The sequence below is a fragment of the Solanum dulcamara genome, chromosome 2, assembly GCF_947179165.1.
Source record: "Solanum dulcamara chromosome 2, daSolDulc1.2, whole genome shotgun sequence".
NCBI classification, from domain to species: Eukaryota; Viridiplantae; Streptophyta; class Magnoliopsida; order Solanales; family Solanaceae; genus Solanum; species Solanum dulcamara.
The window spans coordinates 6,199,012-6,205,011 of record NC_077238.1 but is presented as its reverse complement, the minus strand read 5'-3'; the positions used below and the strand labels follow the sequence as shown (position 1 = coordinate 6,205,011).

General features: G+C 38.4%; 1 pseudogene; it reads left to right on the top strand.

Moving 5' to 3' along the window:
- Nucleotides 1-1,433: 1,433 nt before the first annotated feature.
- Nucleotides 1,434-5,499, top strand: LOC129879818 (putative late blight resistance protein homolog R1B-23; annotated as a pseudogene).
- The last annotated feature ends 501 nt before the right edge of the window (nt 5,500-6,000 follow it).

The following is a 6,000-nucleotide window of genomic DNA, read 5'->3' as shown; positions in this document are numbered from 1 at the left end:
TAGCAAGATTTAGTTCTTCCCCAACGCGAAAACACTGGAATGGAATTAAGCATATATTCAGATACCTTCGAGGGACCATTGATATGGGTTTGTTTTACTCGAATGAATCCCCGTCACAATTGATTGGTTACGCAGATGCGGGATATTTGTCTGATCCCCATAAGGGTCGATCGCAGACAGGCTATTTATTTACATGTGGTGGTACAGCTATATCATGGCGTTCAACAAAGAAAACTATGGTTGCTACTTCTTCAAATCATGCAGAGATAATAGCCATTCATGAAGCAAGTCGAGAATGTGTTTGGTTAAGATCAATAACTCAACACATTCAAGAAACATGTGGCCTTTCTTTGACAAAAGATGCTCCAACAATATTGTATGAAGACAATGCTGCATGTATAGCTCAACTGAAGGGAGGATACATCAAAGGAGACAGAACAAAACATATTTCACCAAAATTCTTTTTCACTCATGATCTTCAAAAGAAGGGTGAAATAGATGTCCAACAAATTCGTTCAAGTGACAATTTAGCAGATATGTTTACCAAGGCATTGCCAACTTCAACCTTTGAGAAAATGAGATACAAAATTGGAATGCGTCGTCTTCGAGATGTTAAGTGATGTTTTCATCAGGGGGAGCAAAATACGCGCTGTACTATTTTTTCCTTAGCCAAGGTTTTATTCCACCGGATTTTCCTGGTAAGGTTTTTAATGAGGCAGAACTCAATGCGTATTATCAGATGTGTGTACTCTTTTTCCTTCATTAGGCTTTTTCCCACTGGGTTTTTCCTAATAAGGTTTTAACGAGGCACAACATCTATGGATGTTCAGAATAACTATGTATATTGTTTCTTGTAAAGTGTTTAATGAGATACATTTTACGTGGACACCCAAGGGGGAGTGTTATCAACCAAATTAATGGTTGTCCACTTTGCATTAGTGGATGATCCTCTATCTTTTTTTAGTGGGCAACTTACCCATTAATGTTTTATTTTCTTCCATTTACATATGGCTATAAATAGCCTTCTTCAATGTAAAGATGATAGAGATATACTACATATACATAGTAAAATTTCTCCTTTGTTCTTCTTTCTTATCTTTTACTCTTGCTTCCTTGTTTTGTTGTATTTCATAATACAAACTACCTTTTTTATTCTTTTAACCCTAAAATTCACATCATTTTCCTCATTTTTCAGCATAAGCATTTTTATTCAAACGCTCAACTGCTTATTTATAAAAATAACTTTTAGCACTTCAAAATTCTAAAAGCACTTCATACATAAAAAATACTTTTTTTTAAGCTTATCCAAACGGGCTCTTAATTATTCTCAAAGTCAACTGTCATTAACAAGTCTATTAATTCCCTAACACAACCATTTAGAAACCAAAAGAATAGAAAGAAAATTGAACACCTTCAGCTAAATTTCCGAGTTGATGGCTTCTTCATATGAGTATTTGTCCACAGGGAAAAATTATGACCTTTCTCGTTTGGAAAAGCTTGGTCATGAATGGGATTTAGGTAACCGAAGCAATATAGAGTATGAAATTGATTAATTAATTTTCAGCTTTTCCAACATATCAAAAAAAATATTTTTATATATATTTTACCCTCATCAACATTAATTTGTTTCTCAGCTTGCAGAGTTTCAGAACTGTATGCTACGATGTTACACAGCAAGTCCAAGCTCCTTTTCCTTATGCTGAAGCTGAATTCAAAAGAATCAACTATCCCAGCGATGCTTTTCTCGTGTACTATAGTCTATAGGTTGGTAGAAAAGATTTTGGAGACTAAGTTGGAATTCAGAGGTAAATACTCCTTTCCCGAAGCATCATTACCACTTTCCTCCAACGTTGCTACTCCTGAATTTATAAAGAGATTCATTGATACTGTTGTAAGAAATCTCACTGATTTATTAGAGATGTTTGAACCTTTTACTGGATCTCCTTTAGTTCCTCACTCCAGCCGGCAACAAATGAAAGTGGTTGTAAAACAGTTGAAGTTGTTGAGAAATTTTGTCTACTTTATTTCGGACAGATGCACTGATCCTCAAAGCCAACATACGTTCTTCACTCATGTTTTAGTTGTGTCTGGTCATGCAGCAATGATTTCCTGGTTGAATTTGCCAGACCATTGGAAAGAAGAAGACTTGGCTTCAGCTAAAATGAATGCTTCATTTTCTGACCTTCAAATGAGGATTCAGCCCAGTCAACCATGTATCCGCAAGATCTATTTTGATGTCCTGCAAGCTCTTAAATCAGGATGCCGTCCAAATAACCAAGCTGAGCATGTTGCTGATTATAAATATGGCTTTGTGGAGACTCTCGTACACCATTTGGAAGAGCTACCTATTACTTTCAAGGATCAAATGCCAATGCTCAACGATTTGAGAGTCAGTCTCATCAATTTACCAAGAGAGGCCCTTAAAGATCTTGATACAGCAATTATTGATGCAGGGCTTCTAATTTACTCGTTGTATGACAGCGTGGAGGAGAAGGAAGACATGGCTGTTGGGGAGTTAAACCAAGTGCCAATCCTTCACTTCCCAGGTGATATTCAGAGTAATCAAGCACTGATCTACCTCATCACACGGAAGTCATTTCACTTCAAATTACCTAAGATTGATGGGCTGGGATCTATTGACATCATTTTAGACCACCTGAAGGAGTTTCTAAGCCGCAACTCAGACGTACTTTCTTCTATAAGGAGCCAACTTCGGACAATTCAGCAACAACTGGAGCACTTTCAGAAGCAGCATGTTGGATTTGAATCTTTTGCGATGCAGATGATTGCTAAAGCATATGAGGTGGAACATTTGGCCGTTAGGAACAAAGACATTCCTGAGTGGTGTCTTCTTCTCTGGACCGGGGACATCATAGAGGAGATTACACTACTCATAAGGGAAGTAGCGGAGATTTATGAAAACAAACTCTCTGACTTGGTATTGCATAATACCACAGATGTTGCCAGTGCTCATACTTCAGAATTTGCTAGGACTACAAGCATAAGAGAAGAGATGGTTGGATTTCAGGAGGTGATGGACACTCTAAGACGGCAGCTAATCAGAGGATCATCACACTTGGATGTCATCTCAATCGTGGGCATGCCTGGATTGGGTAAGACATTTCTAGCTAACAAACTATTTTTTGATCAGTTAGTCGTTTCTCATTTTGATGTCCGTGCACAATGTTGTGTATCTCAAGTTTATACACGCAAGGACTTGTTACTAACCATTCTTCGTGGTATTAAGAAGGATACAATTATAAGTGATAGACTACCAGAGAATGAATTAGTAGATAGGTTGCGCAAACTTCTATTGGTTCAGAGGTACCTTATCCTCATTGATGATGTCTGGGAAACTGCTGCATGGGATGATCTATACCCTTGCTTCTGTGATGCCAATAATGGAAGTAAAATTATCCTGACAACTCGGCTTGGTGATGTTGCCTCCCATGCAAAACTCGTAAGTGATCCTCATTTTCTTCGATTGCTTACACCGGAAGAAAGTTGGATGTTATTGAAGGATAAGTTGTTCAATACAAGAAGTTGCCCCCCTGTCTTAGAAGATGTTGGCCGAAAGATAGCACAAAAGTGTGGAGGGCTACCTCTTTCAGTTGTCCTAGTAGCAGGTATTCTCGAAGGAAGGGAGAAGGAGAAACATTGTTGGGAACAGGTTGCAATAAATTTAGGTTCACACATCCAGTCTAAGTCAGAGGATTTAATAAATCTTAGTTACCAAGATTTACCATTTCATTTGAAACCTTGTTTTTTGTATTTTGGAATATTTCTAGAGGATGAAGAGATACAGGTTTCAAAGTTGACATGGTTGTGGACAGCAGAAGGTTTGGTAAAAACTCATAAAGAGAAGCTTTCCGAGGATATAGCAGAGTGTTACTTAAAGAACCTTATTGGAAGAAACCTCGTGATGGTTTCCAAGAAGAGGTCTGATGGTAAGACTAAGGCATGTCGCATTCATGACTTGTTGCTTGATTTTTGTAAGAAGAAAGCCAAGGTGGAGAACTTTCTACAATGCATAAAAGGGTAATACAATCTAATATTCCTCTATGTAGAATCAATTTTATCTTATAAACATATTCTGATCATACTAATTTCTCTATTAACAGGGACAATGATAATATGTGTCCTATTTCCTATCAGAAGATTAACATTCCACGACGCTTATGCCTTTACTCTCAAGGTAATAATCTTGCAGAATGGAGTTCGATTTGTTCAGATGTATAATCTTTCCACTTGATGAAGGGAAGGCAAATTCGATTATCTTCAATAGGCTATGCATCTCACACTTTTAACAGTTTCAAGTTCCTCTGGGTGCTAGATTTAGAATTCACTGTAATTGATTCTTTCCCAGAAGCGTTAACCTGCGTGAGATATGTTGCTGTTAAGGTTGCTGAAGATTCTTCATTGTCATTCTCGGACAATCTTTGGAACCTTGAAACTTTAATAGTTAGAGGACTTGAAGGACGTGTAACTTTACCAGATACACTCTGGAAGATGGTCAAGTTGCGCCATTTACACATATACAACCGCGTTGTTTTCAATATAAACAATGCTCTGCAAAAAATGGATGGCTTGAGAACTCTTTCCTCAGCATGGTTTTCTTGTGTGGAGGACACGAACAGGGTCTTCGCAAAGATACCAAATCTTCAAAAACTGAGATGTGAAGTTTTGACAAGTGATTTCTATTTCCCTGCATTTAACAATCTTACTAAGCTTGATATGCTCAAGTTTTCTTGGGGTCGTGCAGGGGCCATGGCCACCAAGCTGAACTTGCCACCAAGTCTCAAGAAATTAACACTATCCAATGGTCGCCTGGCTAGTTTGGGTCAAGTCGCAACCCTCTCCAGGCTTGTGGTACTCAAACTGCTACAAGTTAGCTTCTTTTCCAAAGTATGGGAAGTGACCGATGAGCAGTTCCCTCACCTCAAATTCTTGAAACTGCAAGATCCTTCTTTTTCAGAATGGAATGTTTCAGATGATGCTTTTCCTTGCCTTGAGCACTTGGTGTTAAGAAGATGGCGACATCTAGAGGAGATCCCTTCTCGCTTTGCAGACATGCCAACTCTAAAATCTATTGAGGTGATGGCATGCAAAAAATCACTTGTTGAATCAGCCAAGGATATCCGGGAAACACAAGTTGAAGAAATGCAAAATTTGGAATTCACTGTAATTGATTCTTTCCCAGAAGCGTTAACCTGCTTAGGATATGTTGCTGTTAGAATTGCTGAAGATTCTTCATTATCATTCTCGTCCAATCCTTGGAACCTTGAAACTTTGATAGTTAAAGGAATTGGAAGACGAGTATCATTACCAGACACACTTTGGAAGATGGTCAAGCTGCGCCATCTACATATAACAGTGCTATTATCCCTATACCCATTGTTCATGAAGAGCTCCTTAAGAGTCCCCCAAAAATGAACGAGTTGAGAACTCTTGCCTCAGCATGGTTTTCTTGTGAGGAGGACGCGAATAACATATTGGTAAAGACACCAAATCTTCAAAAACTGAGATGTGAAGTTGTGCATTTAACAATCTTACTAAGCTTGAAGTGCTCAAGTTTTCTTGGGGTTGTATGGGGACCTGGGCCGACAATCTGAACTTACCATCAAGTCTTAAGAAATTAACACTACTCAATGATCATTTATTTAGACCTGATCAGGTTGAAACCCTCCCCAGCCTTGTGGTACTCAAACTGCTAAATGTTTCCATTAGATGCGAAGTATGGGAAGTGACTGATGAGCAGTTCCCTCGCCTCAAATTCTTGAAACTACAAAATCCTTCTTTTTTTGAATGGAATGTTTCAGATGATGCTTTTCCATGCCTGGAACACTTGGTGATAAGAAGATTGCGACATCTTGAGCAGATCCCTCCTCGCTTTGCAGACATGCTGACTCTAAAATCTATGGAGGTGATATCATGCAAAGAATCACTTGTTGAATCAGCCAAGGATATCCAGGAAAAACAAGTTGAAGAAATGCAAAATTG